This window comes from Phyllobates terribilis, unplaced genomic scaffold (assembly GCF_046119375.1).
Source record: "Phyllobates terribilis strain yellow unplaced genomic scaffold, ASM4611937v1 Scaffold_51__1_contigs__length_9155689, whole genome shotgun sequence".
Lineage (NCBI taxonomy): Eukaryota > Metazoa > Chordata > Amphibia > Anura > Dendrobatidae > Phyllobates > Phyllobates terribilis.
The window spans coordinates 8,924,619-8,947,758 of NW_027362811.1; positions in this window are offsets into that span (position 1 = coordinate 8,924,619).

The following is a 23,140-nucleotide window of genomic DNA, read 5'->3' on the forward strand; positions in this document are numbered from 1 at the left end:
CGGTGGGTCTCCTCTTCAGTCTCCTCTTCGGTGGGTCTCCTCTTTGGTGGGACTCCTCTTCGGTGGGACTCCTCTTCGGTGGGTCTCCTCTTCGGTGGGACTCCTCTTCGGTGGGACTCCTCTTCGGTGGGTCTCCTCTTCGGTGGGACTCCTCTTCGGTGGGTCTCCTCTTCGGTGGGACTCCTCTTCGGTGGGTCTCCTCTTCGGTGGGACTCCTCTTCGGTGGGACTCCTCCTCGGTCTCCTCTTCGGTGGGACTCCTCTTCAGTGGGACTCCTCTTCGGTCTCCTCTTCGGTGGGACTCCTCTTCGGTGGGACTCCTCTTCGGTGGGTCTCCTCTTCGGTGGGACTCCTCTTCGGTGGGACTCCTCTTTGGTGGGACTCCTCTTTGGTGGGTCTCCTCTTCGGTGGGACTCCTCTTCGGTGGGACTCCTCTTCGGTCTCCTCTTCGGTGGGACTCCTCTTCGGTGGGACTCCTCTTTGGTGGGTCTCCTCTTCGGTGGGTCTCCTCTTCGGTGGGACTCCTCTTCGGTGGGTCTGCTCTTCGGTGGGTCTCCTCTTCGGTGGGACTCCTCTTCGGTGGGTCTCCTCTTCTGTGGGACTCCTCTTCGGTCTCCTCTTTGGTGGGTCTCCTCTTCGGTGGGACTCCTCTTTGGTGGGACTCCTCTTCGGTGGGTCTCCTCTTCGGTGGGTCTCCTCTTCGGTGGGACTCCTCTTCGGTGGGACTCCTCTTCGGTCTCCTCTTCGGTGGGCCTCCTCTTCGGTCTCCTCTTCGGTGGGTCTCCTCTTCGGTGGGACTCCTCTTCGGTGGGACTCCTCTTCGGTCGGACTCCTCTTCGGTGGGACTCCTCTTCGGTGGGTCTCCTCTTCAGTCTCCTCTTCGGTGGGTCTCCTCTTTGGTGGGACTCCTCTTCGGTGGGACTCCTCTTCGGTGGGTCTCCTCTTCGGTGGGACTCCTCTTCGGTGGGACTCCTCTTCGGTGGGTCTCCTCTTCGGTGGGACTCCTCTTCGGTGGGTCTCCTCTTCGGTGGGACTCCTCTTCGGTGGGTCTCCTCTTCGGTGGGACTCCTCTTCGGTGGGACTCCTCCTCGGTCTCCTCTTCGGTGGGACTCCTCTTCAGTGGGACTCCTCTTCGGTCTCCTCTTCGGTGGGACTCCTCTTCGGTGGGACTCCTCTTCGGTGGGTCTCCTCTTCGGTGGGACTCCTCTTCGGTGGGACTCCTCTTTGGTGGGTCTCCTCTTCGGTGGGACTCCTCTTCGGTGGGACTCCTCTTCGGTCTCCTCTTCGGTGGGACTCCTCTTCGGTGGGACTCCTCTTTGGTGGGTCTCCTCTTCGGTGGGTCTCCTCTTCGGTGGGACTCCTCTTCGGTGGGTCTGCTCTTCGGTGGGTCTCCTCTTCGGTGGGACTCCTCTTCGGTGGGACTCCTCTTCGGTCTCCTCTTCGGTGGGACTCCTCTTCGGTGAGACTCCTCTTCGGTGGGTCTCCTCTTCGGTGGGACTCCTCTTTGGTGGGACTCCTCTTCGGTGGGACTCCTCTTCGGTGGGACTCCTCTTCGGTCTCCTCTTCGGTGGGACTCCTCTTTGGTGGGTCTCCTCTTCGGTGGGTCTCCTCTTCGGTGGGACTCCGCTTCGGTGGGACTCCTCTTCGGTGGGTCTCCTCTTCGGTGGGACTTCTCTTCGGTCTCCTCTTCGGTGGGTCTCCTCTTCGGTGGGACTCCTCTTCGGTGGGACTCCTCTTCGGTGGGACTCTTCTTCGGTGGGACTCCTCTTCGGTGGGTCTCCTCTTCGGTGGGACTCCTCTTCGGTGGGACTCCTCTTCGGTGGGTCTCCTCTTCGGTGGGACTCCTCTTCGGTGGGTCTCCTCTTCGGTGGGACTCCTCTTCGGTGGGTCTCCTCTTCGGTGGGACTCCTCTTCGGTGGGACTCCTCTTCGGTGGGTCTCCTCTTCGGTGGGTCTCCTCTTCGGTGGGACTCCTCTTCGGTGGGTCTCCTCTTCGGTGGGACTCCTCTTCGGTGGGTCTCCTCTTCGGTGGGACTCCTCTTCGGTGGGTCTCCTCTTCGGTGGGACTCCTCTTCGGTGGGTCTCCTCTTCGGTGGGACTCCTCTTCGGTGGGACTCCTCCTCGGTCTCCTCTTCGGTGGGACTCCTCTTCAGTGGGACTCCTCTTTGGTCTCCTCTTCGGTGGGACTCCTCTTCGGTGGGACTCCTCTTCGGTGGGTCTCCTCTTCGGTGGGACTCCTCTTCGGTGGGTCTCCTCTTCGGTGGGACTCCTCTTCGGTGGGTCTCCTCTTCTGTGGGACTCCTCTTCGGTCTCCTCTTTGGTGGGTCTCCTCTTCGGTGGGACTCCTCTTTGGTGGGACTCCTCTTCGGTGGGTCTCCTCTTCGGTGGGTCTCCTCTTCGGTGGGACTCCTCTTCGGTGGGACTCCTCTTCGGTCTCCTCTTCGGTGGGCCTCCTCTTCGGTCTCCTCTTCGGTGGGTCTCCTCTTCGGTGGGACTCCTCTTCGGTGGGACTCCTCTTCGGTCGGACTCCTCTTCGGTGGGACTCCTCTTCGGTGGGTCTCCTCTTCAGTCTCCTCTTCGGTGGGTCTCCTCTTTGGTGGGACTCCTCTTCGGTGGGACTCCTCTTCGGTGGGTCTCCTCTTCGGTGGGACTCCTCTTCGGTGGGACTCCTCTTCGGTGGGTCTCCTCTTCGGTGGGACTCCTCTTCGGTGGGTCTCCTCTTCGGTGGGACTCCTCTTCGGTGGGTCTCCTCTTCGGTGGGACTCCTCTTCGGTGGGACTCCTCCTCGGTCTCCTCTTCGGTGGGACTCCTCTTCAGTGGGACTCCTCTTCGGTCTCCTCTTCGGTGGGACTCCTCTTCGGTGGGACTCCTCTTCGGTGGGTCTCCTCTTCGGTGGGACTCCTCTTCGGTGGGACTCCTCTTTGGTGGGTCTCCTCTTCGGTGGGACTCCTCTTCGGTGGGACTCCTCTTCGGTCTCCTCTTCGGAGGGACTCCTCTTCGGTGGGACTCCTCTTTGGTGGGTCTCCTCTTCGGTGGGTCTCCTCTTCGGTGGGACTCCTCTTCGGTGGGTCTGCTCTTCGGTGGGTCTCCTCTTCGGTGGGACTCCTCTTCGGTGGGACTCCTCTTCGGTCTCCTCTTCGGTGGGACTCCTCTTCGGTGAGACTCCTCTTCGGTGGGTCTCCTCTTCGGTGGGACTCCTCTTTGGTGGGACTCCTCTTCGGTGGGACTCCTCTTCGGTGGGACTCCTCTTCGGTCTCCTCTTCGGTGGGACTCCTCTTTGGTGGGTCTCCTCTTCGGTGGGTCTCCTCTTCGGTGGGACTCCTCTTCGGTGGGACTCCTCTTCGGTGGGTCTCCTCTTCGGTGGGACTTCTCTTCGGTCTCCTCTTCGGTGGGTCTCCTCTTCGGTGGGACTCCTCTTCGGTGGGACTCCTCTTCGGTGGGACTCTTCTTCGGTGGGACTCCTCTTCGGTGGGTCTCCTCTTCGGTGGGACTCCTCTTCGGTGGGACTCCTCTTCGGTGGGTCTCCTCTTCGGTGGGACTCCTCTTCGGTGGGTCTCCTCTTCGGTGGGACTCCTCTTCGGTGGGTCTCCTCTTCGGTGGGACTCCTCTTTGGTGGGACTCCTCTTCGGTGGGTCTCCTCTTCGGTGGGTCTCCTCTTCGGTGGGACTCCTCTTCGGTGGGTCTCCTCTTCGGTGGGACTCCTCTTCGGTGGGTCTCCTCTTCGGTGGGACTCCTCTTCGGTGGGTCTCCTCTTCGGTGGGACTCCTCTTCGGTGGGTCTCCTCTTCGGTGGGACTCCTCTTCGGTGGGACTCCTCCTCGGTCTCCTCTTCGGTGGGACTCCTCTTCAGTGGGACTCCTCTTTGGTCTCCTCTTCGGTGGGACTCCTCTTCGGTGGGACTCCTCTTCGGTGGGTCTCCTCTTCGGTGGGACTCCTCTTCGGTGGGACTCCTCTTTGGTGGGTCTCCTCTTCGGTGGGACTCCTCTTCGGTGGGACTCCTCTTCGGTCTCCTCTTCGGTGGGACTCCTCTTCGGTGGGACTCCTCTTTGGTGGGTCTCCTCTTCGGTGGGTCTCCTCTTCGGTGGGACTCCTCTTCGGTGGGTCTGCTCTTCGGTGGGTCTCCTCTTCGGTGGGACTCCTCTTCGGTGGGACTCCTCTTCGGTCTCCTCTTCGGTGGGACTCCTCTTCGGTGAGACTCCTCTTCGGTGGGTCTCCTCTTCGGTGGGACTCCTCTTTGGTGGGACTCCTCTTCGGTGGGACTCCTCTTCGGTGGGACTCCTCTTCGGTCTCCTCTTCGGTGGGACTCCTCTTTGGTGGGTCTCCTCTTCGGTGGGTCTCCTCTTCGGTGGGACTCCTCTTCGGTGGGACTCCTCTTCGGTGGGTCTCCTCTTCGGTGGGACTTCTCTTCGGTCTCCTCTTCGGTGGGTCTCCTCTTCGGTGGGACTCCTCTTCGGTGGGACTCCTCTTCGGTGGGACTCTTCTTCGGTGGGACTCCTCTTCGGTGGGTCTCCTCTTCGGTGGGACTCCTCTTCGGTGGGACTCCTCTTCGGTGGGTCTCCTCTTCGGTGGGACTCCTCTTCGGTGGGTCTCCTCTTCGGTGGGACTCCTCTTCGGTGGGTCTCCTCTTCGGTGGGACTCCTCTTCGGTGGGACTCCTCTTCGGTGGGTCTCCTCTTCGGTGGGTCTCCTCTTCGGTGGGACTCCTCTTCGGTGGGTCTCCTCTTCGGTGGGACTCCTCTTCGGTGGGTCTCCTCTTCGGTGGGTCTCCTCTTCGGTGGGTCTCCTCTTCGGTGGGACTCCTCTTCGTCTCTCTTCGGTGGGTCTCCTCTTCGGTGGGACTCCTATTCGGTGGGTCTCCTCTTCGGTGGGTCTCCTCTTCGGTGGGACTCCTCTTCGGTGGGACTCCTCTTCGGTGGGTCTCCTCTTCGGTGGGACTTCTCTTCGGTCTCCTCTTCGGTGGGTCTCCTCTTCGGTGGGACTCCTCTTCGGTGGGACTCCTCTTCGGTGGGACTCTTCTTCGGTGGGACTCCTCTTCGGTGGGTCTCCTCTTCGGTGGGACTCCTCTTCGGTGGGACTCCTCTTCGGTGGGTCTCCTCTTCGGTGGGACTCCTCTTCGGTGGGTCTCCTCTTCGGTGGGACTCCTCTTCGGTGGGTCTCCTCTTCGGTGGGACTCCTCTTCGGTGGGACTCCTCTTCGGTGGGTCTCCTCTTCGGTGGGTCTCCTCTTCGGTGGGACTCCTCTTCGGTGGGTCTCCTCTTCGGTGGGACTCCTCTTCGGTGGGTCTCCTCTTCGGTGGGTCTCCTCTTCGGTGGGTCTCCTCTTCGGTGGGACTCCTCTTCGTCTCTCTTCGGTGGGTCTCCTCTTCGGTGGGACTCCTATTCGGTGGGTCTCCTCTTCGGTGGGTCTCCTCTTCGGTGGGACTCCTCTTCGGTGGGACTCCTCTTCGGTCTCCTCTTCGGTGGGACTCCTCTTCGGTGGGTCTCCTCTTCGGTGGGACTCCTCTTCGGTGGGTCTCCTCTTCGGTGGGACTTCTCTTCGGTCTCCTCTTCGGTGGGTCTCCTCTTCGGTGGGACTCCTCTTCGGTGGGACTCCTCTTCGGTGGGACTCCTCTTCGGTGGGACTTCTCTTCGGTCTCCTCTTCGGTGGGTCTCCTCTTCGGTGGGTCTCCTCTTCGGTGGGACTCCTCTTCGGTGGGACTCTTCTTCGGTGGGACTCCTCTTCGGTGGGACTCCTCTTCGGTGGGTCTCCTCTTCGGTGGGACTCCTCTTCGGTGGGACTCCTCTTCGGTGGGTCTCCTCTTCGGTGGGACTCCTCTTCGGTGGGACTCCTCTTCGGTGGGTCTCCTCTTCGGTGGGTCTCCTCTTCGGTGGGACTCCTCTTCGGTGGGACTCCTCTTCGGTGGGACTCCTCTTCGGTGGGTCTCCTCTTCGGTGGGACTCCTCTTCGGTGGGACTCCTCTTCGGTGGGTCTCCTCTTCGGTGGGTCTCCTCTTCGGTGGGACTCCTCTTCGGTGGGACTCCTCTTCGGTCTCCTCTTTGGTGGGACTCCTCTTCGGTGGGTCTCCTCTTCGGTGGGACTCCTCTTCGGTGGGACTCCTCTTCGGTGGGTCTCCTCTTCGGTGGGACTTCTCTTCGGTCTCCTCTTCGGTGGGTCTCCTCTTCGGTGGGACTCCTCTTCGGTGGGACTCTTCTTCGGTGGGACTCCTCTTCGGTGGGTCTCCTCTTCGGTGGGACTCCTCTTCGGTGGGACTCCTCTTCGGTGGGTCTCCTCTTCGGTGGGACTCCTCTTCGGTGGGACTCCTCTTCGGTGGGTCTCCTCTTCGGTGGGACTCCTCTTCGGTGGGTCTCCTCTTCGGTGGGACTCCTCTTCGGTGGGACTCCTCTTCGGTGGGTCTCCTCTTCGGTGGGTCTCCTCTTCGGTGGGACTCCTCTTCGGTGGGTCTCCTCTTCGGTGGGACTCCTCTTCGGTGGGTCTCCTCTTCGGTGGGTCTCCTCTTCGGTGGGTCTCCTCTTCGGTGGGACTCCTCTTCGTCTCTCTTCGGTGGGTCTCCTCTTCGGTGGGACTCCTATTCGGTGGGTCTCCTCTTCGGTGGGTCTCCTCTTCGGTGGGACTCCTCTTCGGTGGGACTCCTCTTCGGTCTCCTCTTCGGTGGGACTCCTCTTCGGTGGGTCTCCTCTTCGGTGGGACTCCTCTTCGGTGGGTCTCCTCTTCGGTGGGACTTCTCTTCGGTCTCCTCTTCGGTGGGTCTCCTCTTCGGTGGGACTCCTCTTCGGTGGGACTCCTCTTCGGTGGGACTCCTCTTCGGTGGGACTTCTCTTCGGTCTCCTCTTCGGTGGGTCTCCTCTTCGGTGGGTCTCCTCTTCGGTGGGACTCCTCTTCGGTGGGACTCTTCTTCGGTGGGACTCCTCTTCGGTGGGTCTCCTCTTCGGTGGGACTCCTCTTCGGTGGGACTCCTCTTCGGTGGGTCTCCTCTTCGGTGGGACTCCTCTTCGGTGGGACTCCTCTTCGGTGGGTCTCCTCTTCGGTGGGTCTCCTCTTCGGTGGGACTCCTCTTCGGTGGGACTCCTCTTCGGTGGGACTCCTCTTCAGTGGGTCTCCTCTTCGGTGGGACTCCTCTTCGGTGGGACTCCTCTTCGGTGGGTCTCCTCTTCGGTGGGTCTCCTCTTCGGTGGGACTCCTCTTCGGTGGGACTCCTCTTCGGTCTCCTCTTTGGTGGGACTCCTCTTCGGTGGGTCTCCTCTTCGGTGGGACTCCTCTTCGGTGGGACTCCTCTTCGGTGGGTCTCCTCTTCGTTGGGACTTCTCTTCGGTCTCCTGTTCGGTGGGTCTCCTCTTCGGTGGGACTCCTCTTCGGTGGGACTCCTCTTCGGTGGGTCTCCTCTTCGGTGGGACTCCTCTTCGGTGGGTCTCCTCTTCGGTGGGACTCCTCTTCGGTGGGACTCCTCTTCGGTGGGACTCCTCTTCGGTGGGTTTCCTCTTCGGTGGGACTCCTCTTCGGTGGGTCTCCTCTTCGGTGGGTCTCCTCTTCGGTGGGACTCCTCTTCGGTGGGACTCCTCTTCGGTGGGTCTCCTCTTCGGTGGGACTCCTCTTCGGTGGGACTCCTCTTCGGTGGGTCTCCTCTTCAGTGGGTCTCCTCTTCGGTGGGACTCCTCTTCGGTGGGTCTCCTCTTCGGTGGGTCTCCTCTTCGGTGGGTCTCCTCTTCGGTGGGACTCCTCTTCGGTGGGACTCCTCTTTGGTGGAACTCCTCTTTGGTGGAACTCCTCTTCGATGGAACTCCTCTTTGGTGGGTCTCCTCTTTGGTGGGTCCCCTCTTCTCAGGAAACACAACCAGATATTAGGAGCAATGTTCAACTGACAGAGTGCCACTACTGACCACCGTGCTGCCCTCATCCCACTAAGTAAAAGTGTTTTTATCTGTTTTACGCAGAATGCGGACTACTGTGCAGCAACCTATACTCCCGAGGGGCCGCAGGAAACTGGAGTGAATAATGTCCTCCTCTTCCTTTAAATTACGCTTATGCCATGTTCTTACTGGTGAGACGTAATAAATAGCATTAAAGCTGCAGTAATTTTTTTTTTTATATACACTGCTCAAAAAAATAAAGGGAACACTTAAACAACAGAATATAACTCCAAGTAAATCAAACTTCTCTGAAATCAAACTGTCCACTTAGGAAGCAACACTGATTGACAATCAATTTCACATGCTGTTGTGCAAATGGAATAGACAATAGATGGAAATTATTGGCAATTATCAAGACATCCTCAATAAAGGAGTGGTTCTGCAGGTGGGGACCACAGACCACATCTCAGTACCAGTGCTTTCTGGCTGATGTTTTGGTCACTTTTCAATGTTGGTTGTGCTTTCACACTCGTGGTAGCATGAGACGGACTCTACAACCCACAGAAGATGCTCAGGTAGTGCAGGTCATCCAGGATGGCACATCTGTGAGAGCTGTGGCAAGGAGGTTTGCTGTGTCTGTCAGCGTAGTGTCCAGAGGGTGGAGACGCTACCAGGAGACAGGCCAGTACACCAGGAGACGTGGAGGGGGCCGTAGGAGGGCAACAGCCCAGCAGCAGGACCGCTACCTCCGCTTTTGTGCAAGAAGCAACAGGAGGAGCACTGCCAGAGCCCTGCATAATGACCTCCAGCAGGCCACAACTGTGCATGTGTCTGCACAAACGGTTAGAATTGACTCCATGAGGGTGGTATGAGGGCCCGACATCCACAGATGGGGGTTGTGCTCACAGCCCAACACTGTGCAGGACGCTTGGCATTTGCCACAGAACACCAGAATTGGCAAACTCGCCACTGGCTCCCTGTGCTCTTCACAGATGAAAGCAGGTTCACACTGAGCACATGTGACAGACGTGACGGAGTCTGGAGACACCGTGGAGAGTGATCTGCTGCCTGCATCATCCTTCAGCACGACCAGTTTGGCAGTGGGTCAGTAATGGTGTGGAGTGGCATTTCTTTGGAGGGCTGCACAGCCCTCCATGTCCTCGCCAGAGGTAGCCTGACTGCCATTAAGTACCGAGATGAGATCCTCAGGCCCCTTGTGAGACAATATGCTGGTGCAGTGGGCCCTGGGTTCCTCCTAATGCAGGACAATGCCAGACCTCATGTGGCTGGAGTGTGTCAGCAGTTCCTGCAAGATGAAGGCTTTGAAGCTATGGACTGGCCCGCCTGTTCCCCAGAGCTGAATCCGATTGAGCACATCTGGGACATCATGTCTCGCTCCATCCACCAACATCACATTGCACCACAGACTGTCCAGGAGTTGGCGGATGCTTTAGTCCAGGTCTGGGAGGAGATCCCACAGGAGACCATCCGCAACCTCATCAGGAGCATGCCCAGGCATTGTAGGGAGGTCATACAGGCACGTGGAGGCCACACAATACTGAGCCTCATTTTGACTTGTTTTAAGGACATTACATCAATGTTGGATCAGCCTGTAGTGTGTTTTTCCACTTTAATTTTGGGGGTGACTCCAAATCCAGGCCTCCATTGGTTAATAAATTTGATTTCCATTGATGATTTTTGTGTGATTTTGTTGTCAGCACATTCAACTTTGTACAGAACAAAGTATTCGATGAGAATATTTCATTCATTCAGATCTAGGATGTGTTATTTGAGTGTTCCCTTTATTTTTTTGAGCAGTGTATTTTAACCCAGCTAAAAAGTGAACTGGCCCCTTCCTGAGGGGCAACTTGAAAAAATGTCTGAAGACAGATCAAGTCCATTCTCTTCCTTCAGCTTGGCTCCGCTGGGCGCAGTTCTTCTTTAGCAAATGTTCATACAAAATCATCAATGGAAATCAAATTTATTAACCAATGGAGGCCTGGATTTGGAGTCACCCCCAAAATTAAAGTGGAAAACACACTACAGGCTGATCCAACTTTGATGTAATGTCCTTAAAACAAGTCAAAATGAGGCTGTCACACTCCAGCCACATGAGGTCTGGCATTGTTCTGCATTAGGATGAACCCAGTGCCAACCGCACCAGGATATGGTCTCACAAGCGGCCTGAGGATCTCATCTCTGTACCTAATGGCAGTCAGGCTACCTCCGGCGAGCAGATGGAGGGCTGTGCGGCCCTCCAAAGAAATGCCACCTCACACTATTACTAACCCACTGCCAAACCGGTCGTGCTGAAGGATGTTGCAGGCAGCAGATCGCTCTCCACGGCGTCTCCAGACTCTGACACGTCTGTCACATGTGCTCAGTGTGAACCTGCTTTCATCTGTGAAGAGCACAGGGAGCCAGTGGCGACTTTGCCAATCCTGGTGTTCTGTGGCAAATGCCAAGCGTCCTGCACGGTGTTGGGTTGTGAGCACAACCCCCATCTGTGGACGTTGGGCCCTCATACCACCCTCATGGAGTCAGTTTCTAACCGTTTGTGCAGACACATGCACATTTGTGGTCTGTTGGAGGTCATTTTGCAGGGCTCTGGCAGTGCTCCTCCTGTTCCTTCTTGCACAAAGGCGGAGGTAGCGGGTCCTGCTGCTGGGTTGTTGCCATCCTATGGCCCCCTCCATGTCTCCTGGTGTACTGGCCTGTCTCCTGGTAGCGCCTCCAGCCTCTGGACACTACGCTGACAGACACAGCAAACCTTCTTCCCACAGCTCTCACTGATGTGCCATCCTGGATGACCTGCACTACCTGAGCAACTTCTGTGGGTTGTAGAGTCTGTCTCATGCTACCACGAGTGTGAAAACACAACCAACATTCAAAATTGACCAAAACATCAGCCAGAAAGCACTGGTACTGAGATGTGGTCTGTGGTCCCCACCTGCAGAACCACTCCTTTATTGAGGGTGTCTTGATAATTGCCAATAATTTCCATCTATTGTCTATTCCATTTGCACAACAGCATGTGAAATTGATTGTCAATCAGTGTTGTTTCCTAAGTGGACAGTTTGATTTCAGAGAAGTTTGATTTACTTGGAGTTATATTCTGTTGTTTAGGTGTTCCCTTTATTTTTTTGAGCAGTGTGTATTTTCTTATGTCCATGTATTTACTACTAAAAGTAATTTTTTACATTTAGGTTTCATTTTTCACTGGTTACTACAGACTTATTGCTTCCCTGCACATTCAAGTTTCATATTTTCTTTGGGCATAGATCAGCTAAAAGGCACTCAGGAAAAAAAACAGATGAAAGATCTACACACTCTCCCTTAAGACTGTCAGAAGGGGCTCACTGATAGATTCTCAGTTAGCTAATTTTGCAGCCAGGAATAGACAGTGCAGCACAGATGCTACAGAAGGCAACATTTTTAATGAAACTCAATAACAGAAATCAATTTTAGCCCCAAATACTTGCATTAAAGTAAAAAAAACAAATGGCCGCAAAGCAGGACAACCGCTTTAACTCCTTACCAACATCTGCCGTACATGTCTGGTATAAGTCAGTAGCGGGTGTATGGAGCAGAGTCAGCTCGCCCCGTACATGGCAGATAATGGCTGTGACAAACAACCAGGACCTGCCGCTAAGAGCTGAGAGTGGAGCGAAGATCTGCCCACCACTGTTAACCTGTTCAGTGCTGCTGTCAATCACTAACAGCAGCATTAACAGCGCGCCGGCATTGGGACGCATCGTTCCATGCGCTCACCGGCGCTCCTGTGACGCGATCACAGGGCGCAGATGGACTGCTATGACATCCGGGGGTCTGCTGAAGCCTCCGTGCCTGTCATCATAAAGCTTCATTTGGGCTGTAAAGAAGACCGTGATTTTGCTATATGGAGCATTACTGTGGTATCGCTGTATATAGCACAAGCAATCAGATAATGTATACAAATGCAGTGAAAATTAAAAAAAAAAAAAAAGTTTAAAATATTAAAACTCCACACATTCAACTCACCTCCCACTAAAAATAAAGATAATAAAAATATACACATTTGTGGTATGGTCTCTTTCAGAGAAATACAATCTATCCAAATATAAAAAAAAATAAACTATCAGTGAACACAGAAAAAAATTCAAAAAGCCAAAATTACATTTTTTTCTTTCGCCACAATACTGCAGAAAACCCTGTAAGAAGCGATGACCATGTCATATGTGTCCCAAAATGTTATCAATAAAGTCCTCCTGCCCTTCAAAAAATAAGCTCCACACAGCTCCATCAACCCGAAAAACGAAAATGTTACGGGTCTCAGAAAAAATGGTGACACCATAAAAAAAAAGTTTTTTTCTTTTGCCAAAACTATTGGAGAAGTTTGGTCTAGCTGTAATCACACTGAGGAGTAGGATCCTATTACCAGGTCATTTTCACCACACTATGTACGCCGTTAAAACCCTTCCCAGAAAAACAGGGTCAGGCTTTTTTTTTCCTCGCACTTTTACTGCACTTGGACTTTTTTTCCCGTTTTCTAGTACTATGTGGTAAATGAATGGTGGGATTTATAAGTACCGCTCGTCCTGCAAAATAACAAGACCTCACACTATGTGGACAGACATGAAAAAGTTATAGCCCTTGGAAAAAGCCAAGGAAAAAACAGAAAAAAACCATCAATTGGTTCTGTTGGGAAGGGGTAAAGCTGAAGAAACGCATGTAAGAGCAGAATATGGAGGAAGGTGAGATATCACAGGCTGGTGGATACTACCTGCTCCATCGCTGGCAGAGTAACCCATCCCCATGGTGGCCGCTGAGATCTTCTCTTGTAGAAACGGATCCAAAATCTATAAAACATGGGGAATAGTCAGCAGAGGGTTTGGTGATTGGCTCATATTGGCGATATACCCAGGGGCATTACTGGGCACAGGGAAGATTGGGAATGAATAGGATTGGCTGTTAGATATGTGATCTCTTCAATTAAAGGGGATGTCTAGTTGGAACAAGTTCTCACTGATCTCTGGATAGGTGATGACTCTTAGATCGGTGGGTTTGGCCGCTATGACCCAATCAGCAGAACAGCACTTATAGATAGAAGTGAGCGAAGTGCAAATGTTCAACCGCCGGTCCGTTCATTCTCTATGGGGGGCGCTGTACTCAGCTTTCTCCTGCATAGAGAATGAATGGAGCGGTGGTCCGGGGAGGGTCTAGCAGGGATTAGTTGGGTTCCCAGCAGATCTAGAAGTTGTCACTTATCATGTGTTGGGGAATAATGACTTCTCCTCTGATAAATGTGCTGATTCCTGTCAGTTGTGGTCGCTGAGTGCGTGTGATGGGATGCGGCTCCGTCCGTTATATTATATCACGTCTTATACCTATAATCTCGCTGATCGCAGGTGTCTGTCTTCACACTCAGATGAGATGGAACAAACTGACCATATAGAACTTTTTTTTTTTTCTTCTAATTCAAGCCGAGCAATCCTATTGGCTGAGTATGAATGCAGTTACCATGGTGACAGAAGTAGCTGCAGATTTAAAGGGACAAGATACTAATATTGTACTAAAGTGTATTTTATTATATACTTCACATAACTGACTGGGTGCACCTTGGTGCTGGTGGGATGGCTTTTTTTTTTTAATCAATAAACATGTTTACTAAGTACCCTATATTATATATATTTCCTATTGCTTTTTACTTACTTATAGCAGGATATATGTTCATATTGTTTCTATCCTAAGTTTGTCTATTTTCTAATAGACGGTGGCAAACTTCTTCCTGGCCTTTGAAGCACAGCGTTCAATTATTCCTGTCGTAAACAAGGTAAAAAGCTTCGAGCCGAGCGCGATCAGACTCCTTCAGTCCCGCAGCAGGTAAATCTGTGACCATCGCCGGCACTCCTGCTGTTCCTAGTACCGATCCCTCTATGAGCGGCTGTGCAGTAATGAAGGCTGGATTCACCCCAAACTTGCTCGTCTTTTTTTTCGATTTCCAGTTCTGGTAATTAGTGATACACATGTGTATATCCAGTGGTCAACTCAAAACCTATGTATGGAAAATTAATTGTTTGCTGTATGCATCTCATTTGCAGGATGCACACTATTCATTTCAATATGGAGCGGAGTAGGAGGAGACTTTCATTACCGTTCCCTTTACTTCCTCCCTGCTGATAGGAAATGCCATGCTGTTTGCTTGTGTCCTGTGATTACAGCAGCCTGCAACAGTTTTCAGCGTGCACTCCCCGGCTCAGGCATCAAGCAGTAAATGATAACATTAAAACGCTGCTACCCCTTTGTTAGTCACTTTTTTATCTTCTTCCCCTTCTACGAATGCTATAGTCCGTTATTCTAGAACTGCTCTGAAAATGGTTCTCTCTGGAGTGTTGGGATTTGGGTTTAGGGTGGGTTATGGGAATTGAAGTTCAGATACTTTGCTCATATTTTTACTATGGAATTACTATGTCATGTATGTTACTTGAAAGATGGAATATTTGTAGTTGGAGTTTTTCAATAAAAATGATTTGATTAAAAAAAATATGAAATTAAAATTCCTCTGTTCTTGAGAAAGCATAGGATTTTACTAAGAGGTAAATTGCACGTTCCTTGTTTTCCAGGCGCTTTACATTTTTGCTAGTTTTGTATGATTACACAATCCCTTTTATAGGCCAGTGCCAGTTGTACATCTCTCCCTAAACTCTTGTTCACACTATATTTTAAGCCAGTTTTATTCTATGGTTTCTAGATGTTGTCCAGCTTTGATAAATAATTAGTATTTATACTTTTGCTTTTAGATAGACTTGAAGAACGCAGATCCGGAAAGGGTGGAGAAACAAATTGAGAAGATGTTTGACGTTCCCGCTAGTGACTGTATCCGGGTACGATGCGCTCCACATCAAAATCATTCCTGTAGGCAAATTTAACTCCGCTGTCTGTACCTTGTCTTTTTATTTTTTTCTACAAAATGTGGCTGGAAAAGGGGCAATATAACGAGGAATTGACATCAATTCTTGGTGTTAAAAAAAAAACAAAAAAAAAAAAACTTTTGTGATGCATCATTTTTGCGCAAAAATGTGCAGCTTCCTATTTTACAGCACTCCTGCAACTTTTAGAAATTGGGCTTGGTAAGCTACACAGGTCTAAGAACGACCCATTGGGGTTTTAGGTGTTAAAAAAATGATCATATGAAAGATTTTGTGATCTGGGTTTACCTGATTGTAATAACAACATTAAAGCTCCATTCAGATGTGCAGGTTTTATCCATGAGAAACTAAGCAGAATGATATATAGGTTTGTGGGAGAAGATTCAGTATAAATTGTAATTTATTCATTAGATTTGAGAGTCCTCAGTGGTTGATACCTTTAATGGCTAACTGAAAAGATGGTAACAAATTGCAAGCTTTCCAGACGACTCAGGCTTCTTCATCAGGCAGACCTGAGACCTGAGTAGTCTGGAAAGCTTGCAATTTGTTACCTTTTAATGGCTAACGGAAAAGATGGTATCAACCACTGAGGACTCTCAAATCTAAAAACTCTTCTATCTACTGGCTAATACGGTACAAAGATAGATATTTTTCCTGTATCAATTTATTCAGTGGAATCCTGCTGTTTGTACAGATGAGTCCAGTGGGCGGTCCTACTAGTGATTGACAGCTATCTTTGCCTGCATGGTCATACAGGGTGTTAGAACCTTGCTCTTAGGTTTTTTTTCCTTTGCTGGTCACATGACCTTGTTGGCCTATTTAATCCTGCTCCGCCCTTCTGGCTTGGCTGGACTTCATTGTATAACTACTTTCTAGCTAGCCTGTGCTCTGTATCTAACTCTGTTAGTTTGCTTGGTCTACGGACCTCTATGTTCTATATATTTTGTTTGTTCGTCTGTCTGCTACTATTTCTGTTAGGAGGTGTCCCATTTTCCTCCCAGTCCTTAGTACTTGTAGGGATTCCTTCCCCACATCTATAGGTCTCCGTACAGACTAGCTTAGGACTTTAGCAGGTCTGATCGCAGGATCAGGTTCCCTGTTACATCGTAGGGATTCAGCTGAGTTCTATCGTAGGGACAGATCTCCTCTCTTTCCTTAGCTCTGGTAGCAGAACATAACAGTAAGTCCAGCCTGCAAATTCTCTAAGGAAAGATTTTTCTGTTCCATCATGGTGTCGGTTCAGGATTTGGCTCATCGCCTGCAGGGACTCTCTCTGGAGGTGGCCGAGCTCCGTCAGCACGTGAGTAACTGTCCTGGAGCACATTTCTTGGAGCCTAAGGCATGTTTGCCGGATTTATTTTTTGGTGAACACCGAGAATTTTTTTCATTTAAAAATGCTTGCTTATTGTATTTTCGTTTGAGACCCAAGTCCTCTGGGGATGAATCCCAGCGCATAGGGTTCATAATGTCACTTTTGCGCAAAGAGCCTCAGGAGTGGGCCTTTTCTTTGCAACCTAGCGATACATGCTTCAGATCAGTGGATAGTTTTTTTTCTGCTTTGGGGCTATTATATGATGATCCTGACCGTGTCGCATCAGCTGAGACTGAGTTAAGACGTTTGAGACAGGGATCAGGTAATGTGGAAAAATATTGTACTCATTTCCGTCGATGGTCTACTCAAACAGGGTGGAACGATTCTGCTCTGGAAAGTCTATTTCTTGCTGGGCTCAATGAAAGGGTTAAAGACCTGCTAATTGCTTATCCTACACCTGAAGATTTGCAACAGGCTATGCAATTAGCTATACGGGTGGATAGGAGACTGCGTGCAAGGGTTAATGAGAGCAAATCCTCTGCTATGTCAGTTTCTGGTTATGAGAATGTGTGTACTAACAGTGGTGAACCGATGGAGATTGGATCGGTGGCACCTCGCTCTCAAGAAAAAGACCGTAGATTTTTTGAAGGCTTGTGTTTCTATTGCGGAAAATCTGGTCATTTGATTAAAGGCTGTGAGCTTCGTATGAAGAAAGAAAAAAAAATGGTCAGTCATGCCCGTATTGCCTGTTTAAATTCCAAGGGTGTATTTTTAGCTGCTTCCACGATTGCTCAGGAAAAATTAATGGAATTTCGGGTGTTTGTCGATTGTGGGTCTACTCTGAATGTAATTGATGGGGGATTCTTGGAAAGACTCAATTTAAAACCCGAACCTTTATCATCCCCCATTGCTGTGGTTTCTGTGGATGGTTCCCCTTTGAAGAATATTACTCTCAAGGTCTGTGAATTTCCTCTCACTATTAATGGTGTTCACCATGAGAAATTGGATTTGGTAGTTTTGAATAACTTGCCTTCTCCAGTAATATTGGGATTGCCCTGGTTAAAATTTCACAATCCTGTACTGGATTGGTCTACCAGTGAAATTAAATCCTGGAGCCATAAATGTTATGACAAGTGTTGTAACGGGCGTATTGCAGCTTTGGATAGGGGAGAATTGCCTGTTCCTATTCAGGATTTTTGGAGAGTTTTTTCTGAGAAGGAATCGCAGGTTTTGCCTCCCCATAGAGACTATGATTGTTCTATTGAATTTGTCCCTGGAGCGACTCTTCCTAAAAGTCGTTTATTTAACCTTACTATTCCTGAGAGGAAAGCTTTGGAGGAATACATACAGACAAGTTTGGCCGCCGGTCACATTAGGCCCTCTAAGTCTCCTGTGGCGGTTGGATTTTTTTTTGTAAAAAAAAAGGACGGCGGTTTACGTCCTTGTCTGGATTTTCGTGAGATTAACAAAATTGCGGTACGCAATCCTTACCCACTGCCATTGATTCCTGATCTGTTTAACCAGTTATTGGGGGCCAAGTGGTTCTCTAAAATTGACCTTAAGGGGGCATACAATCTGTTGCGCATGAAGGAGGGTGACGAATGGAAGACTGCTTTTAACACTCCTGTGGGTCATTTTGAGAATCTGGTTATGCCTTTTGGTCTTACTAATGCTCCTGCATTTTTTCAGAATCTGATTAATGACATCCTTAGACCTTTGATCGGTAAAAATGTGGTTGTGTATTTGGATGACATTTTGATTTATTCGCCAGATCTGGAGTCTCATTGGCGGAGCGTGCGTGAGGTATTACAGTTATTAATGGACAATTCGCTTTTTGCTAAGCTGGAGAAATGTGAGTTCGCTGTACAGAGAATTAGTTTTTTGGGCTACATTATCTCCAGCAAAGGTTTTGAGATGGATCCGGTTAAGGTTCAGGCTGTGCAGGAATGGCCTAGGCCTATTGGTTTGAAATCGATACAGAGGTTTTTGGGTTTCGCCAATTACTACAGAAAATTCATAAAAAATTTTTCTAGTATTGTCAAACCTCTGACTGATCTCACCAGGAAAGGTGCTGATGCGGTTCAGTGGTCTTCTGAGGCCATTGAAGCTTTTGTGTATCTCAAGGAGAGGTTCACCTCTGCTCCCATCCTTATGCAGCCTGATGTTACTAGGCCGTTTTTGGTTGAGGTTGATGCTTCCTCTGTGGGGGTTGGCGCAGTATTGTCTCAGGATAACGGGGATGGATTACATCCCTGTGCCTTTTTTTCAAAAATTTTTTCGGAGACTGAACTGAATTACGATATTGGTAATCGGGAATTATTGGCTATTAAACTCGCATTTGAACACTGGCGCCACTTCTTGGAAGGTGCGGAATTTCCCGTTCAGGTTCTTACGGATCATAAAAATCTGATATATATTGATGCTGCCAAGCGCCTGAATGCCCGTCAGGCTAGGTGGGCACTGTTTTTCTCGCGGTTTAATTTCTCCGTTACTTACATCCCTGGTACTAAGAATGTTAAGGCGGATGCCTTGTCTCGCAGTTTTTCTCCCATAGTCGGTGCTGAGAAAGAGGAGAACATTTTACAAGAAGGTGTTGTGATAGCTGCTTTGGACTCCGTTTTGGAAAATGAGATTCTTAAAGCACAGGAGAATGCCCCTTCTAACACTCCTCATGGGAGGTTGTTTGTGCCTGGGACCTTTAGGAGAGATTTGTTTGTTGAGTGTCACGAATCTCGGTTGGCAGGTCATCCCGGAATCTCTGAGACCAAGAGACTGGTGGGTCGCAGTTTTTGGTGGCCTGGATGGCAGAAGGAAGTCATTAAGTGGGTGCGTCAATGTACTATATGTGCTAGATCTAAGTCCTCACATACTCCTGCTGCGGGGTTGCTTTGTCCTTTGGAGGTTCCCAGTGCTCCTTGGACACATTTGGCTATGGACTTTATAACTGACCTTCCCCCCTCTGAGGGTTTTACTGTCATCTGGGTGGTCGTGGACCGTTTTAGCAAGATGTGTCACTTGGTTCCCTTTGTCAAACTGCCCTGCGCTAAAACTCTCGCTAAGGCCTTTGTCAAGGAAATTGTCAGACTTCATGGCGTTCCTACTGACATTGTTTCTGATAGGGGTCCTCAGTTCGTGGCTCCTTTTTGGCGTGCCTTTTGTGACAGGTTGGGAGTTCATTTATCGTTCTCGTCCGGATATCATCCTGAATCTAATGGCCAGACAGAAAGGAAAAACCAGGATGTTGAGCAGTTCTTGCGTTGTTTTGTGACAGACAATCAAGAGGGGTGGTCTGAGTTTCTGCCACTTGCTGAATTTGCTCTGAACAATCATACATCTTCTTCTGCTGGTTGTTCGCCTTTTTTTTGTTGTTCTGGGAGACATCCGTCGTTTGGGTCGTTCTCCAAGTTGGGATCTGCCGTGCCTGAGGAGGAGAATTTTTCCGGTGATTTGGAGAGAGTTTGGACGGATGTGCGTGGTAATCTTCAGGAGGCCAACAGAAAATCTAAGGACTACTTTGATAGGAAACGACAGGAGGTTTTGTTCGCTGTTGGTGACATGGTTTGGTTGTCCTCTAGGAATCTGCGGTTGAGGATTCCTTCTAAGAAATTGGGTCCCAAGTTTGTAGGGCCCTTTAAGGTGCTTCAGGTTGTCAACCAATCTGCTGTTAGGTTGGAGGTTCCTACCTCCTGGAGAATTAATCCGGTATTTCATGTCTCTCTGTTGAAAAAAGCTGTTGTATCGGATTGTGACGCCTCTGCCTCTGTTCCTCCGGTGGTGGAGGACGGGGAATATGAAATTTCTCGCATCCTTAACTCTAGACTGTTTAGAGGTAGTTTGCAGTATCTTGTTGCCTGGAAAGGTTTCGGACCCGAGGATAACTCTTGGGTGAGGTCGGATGATGTTTCCGCGTCCAGACTTATCAGAGCGTTTCACAGGAGATTTCCTGATAAGCCTGGTCCTAGGGGATCCGGAGGATCCTCTTAGAAGGGGGGGTACTGTTAGAACCTTGCTCTTAGTTTTTTTTTCCTTTGCTGGTCACATGACCTTGTTGGCCTATTTAAGCCTGCTCCGCCCTTCTGGCTTTGCTGGACTTCATTGTATATCTACTTTCTAGCTAGCCTGTGCTCTTTGTATTGCTCTGTTAGTTTGCTTGGTCTACTGACCTCTATGTTCTATATATTTTGTTTGTTCGTCTGTCTGCTACTATTTCTGTTAGGAGGTGTCCCATATTCCTCCCAGTCCTTAGTACTTGTAGGGATTCCTTCCCCATATCTATAGGTCTCCGTACAGACTAGCTTAGGACTTTAGCAGGATCAGGTCCCCTGTTACATCGTAGGGATTAAGCTGAGTTCTATCGTAGGGACAGATCTCCTCTCTTTCCTTAGCTCTGGTAGCAGAACATAACAATTGCCATATGTGGAGTCAGGAAGGAATTTTTCTCCTAATATGGGGAAATTAGCATCTGCCTCATGGGGTTTTTGCCTTCCTCTGGATCAACACATTAGCTTTTAGGTTGAACTTGATGGACTTGTGTCTTTCAACCTTAAAACTATGAAACTGTCCCTGTATTGAGGTTCAAAGGTGAAGCCCAGGGTTCATTTGGAACCATCAGAAATGGTGTGTTTTGAGCCAAGTCTGTCCAAAGAAGCCTGTTTGAGTCAACGGCCTCAGAAATATCCTAACATTTAAGAAAGTAGCAATAGTTAAGGTTGGCTGAACCATTCTAGCCTTAAGTTTGCCCCTCCAGTCAGCATCTACTATGTAGATGCAATCAAGGCCCTGTAATAAGTCTTTATCGCTGTACAGGGCTGTAAAAGTGAAGGCCAGAGTTCCTTTGGAACCTGTAGGATAGACTGGCTTTTGCCAAGTCTTTCCAAAGAAGCTTTTTTGAGCCATAGGCCTCAGACAGGTCCTAACAAGAAAGTGTCACTAGATAGGTTTTTCTTTAGTTAGGATTGATTCAACTACTCAAGCCTCAAGCGCACTCCTCCGGCCAGCAGCTACTCTGTAGATGCAACCCTGGGCCTATGGTAAGTATCTATCCCTGTACAGGGGTGTAATGGTAAAAACCAGGGTTCCCTTGGGATCTGCAGAATGGAGTAGCTTGCGCCAAGTCTGTCCGAGGAAGTCTGTTTGAGCCAACAGCCTTAAACAGATCCCAGTATTTAGGGAAGAAAAAGCTTTAGTTAGAGTTGAATCAACCACTATAGCCTCAAGCTCGCTCCTCCAGCCAGCAGCTACTCTGTAGATGCAGCCCTGGGCCTATGGTAAGTATCTATCCCTGTACAGTGGTGTAATGGTAAAGGCCAGGGTTCCATTGGGATCTGCAGAATGGAGTAGCTTGCACCAAGTCTGTCCGAGGAAGCCTTTTTGAGCCAATTGCCTTAGACAGAACCCATTATTTAGTAATAAAAAAGCTTTAGTTAGAGTTATAGCCTCAAGCTCGCTCCTCTGGCCAGCAGCTACTCTGTAGATGCAACCCAGAGCATGTGGTTAGTCTCCATTCCTGTACAGGGGTGTAATGGTAAAGGTCAGGGTTCCTTTTGAGCTGCTTATGCCAAGTCTCTCCGAGGAAGCCTTTTTGAGCTGATGGCTCTACACAGATCCTAATGTTTAGGTAAAAAGCTTTTGTTTATTTCAGTTAGATTAAAAGTAAAGCCAACAAAAGAGAATTTAACTTTCCCCAAAAAATCAATTATTAATATAGCATTTACCTGCCCAGATCTCAGAACTAATGCACTATTAGGATGTAGCAATCCCATATAATTTTGTGTGCAGTTTTAATACTATGTAATCACCCCCCTCCATTAATTGGTATTATGTGAGTGGTTGTCGCATCAGTATTTTGCACCTGTGTTGCTGTCATCGTTATTATATGGTATGATTAGTACTGAGACCTAGGCAGGTAAACACTGTTGCCCTTTTCTTGCTGTGTTAATTCTTGAATTTTGGTGGGAATTTAAATTTGTCTTTGCTTTTAATGTTAGTGTAGGGACTCGCAAGCATGAGGACCTTTGACGCGGGTTGCGAGATTGTGTATTTTTGCCAAAATATTTACTAATACCTCATATATATCATATATATTTTTTGCACGTTATTTTTATTCAGGGTGCAGCCAGACCCATCAATGTTGGCCTTGTAAACTAGGGTGTCGGTCTTCATGGGGTGCACTTAAAAAGTGCTGGGCAGCCCGCCTAATCTAATAGTTTGGGCTTCACTAATAGGCTGTAAGCCAGACATTGTGCACTACCTGTGTGTGACCAGTGCCCTATACAAGGCTTTATTTGTGTGCAGTTTTAATACTAAGCAATCACCCCCTCCATGAATTGGTAGGTTGTGAGTGGTTGTCTCATCAATATTTTGCACCTGTGTTGCTGACTTCTTCATTATATGGGTTTGCTGCATCCTTGTAATTATTGTTGCTGTATTTGCTGTGTTAATTCTTGAATTTTGGTGGGAACTTTAATTCCTTGTTTTTGTGACTTTGCTTTTAATGTTAGTGTAGGGACTCGCAAGTATGAGGACCCTTGAGCAGGTTGCGAGCTTGTATATTTTGGCCAAAATATCGACCAATACCTCATATATATCATATATATTTTTTACATGCTATTTTTATTCAGGGTGCAGCCAAGCCCATCTACAGGTGCATCTCACAAAATTAGAATATCACCAGAAAAGTTAATTTATTTCAGTTCTTCAATACAAAAAGTGAAACTCATATATTATATAGAGCCATTACACACAGAGTGATCTATTTCAAGTGTTTATTTCTGTTAATGTTGATGATTATGGCTTACAGCCAATGAAAACTCAAAAGTCATTATTTCAATTAATTAGAATACCTTATAACAGCTTGAAAAATGTTTTTAAAATCCAAAATGTTATCCTACTGAAATATATGTTCAATAAATGCCCTCAATACTTGGTCGGGGCTCCTTTTACATCAATTACTGCATCAATGCGGCAATGTGGCATGGAGGGATCAGCCTGTGACACTGCTGAGGGGTTATGGAAGCCCAGGTGGCTTTGATAGAAGCCTTCAGCTCGTCTGCATTGTTGGGTCTGGTGTCTCTCATTTTC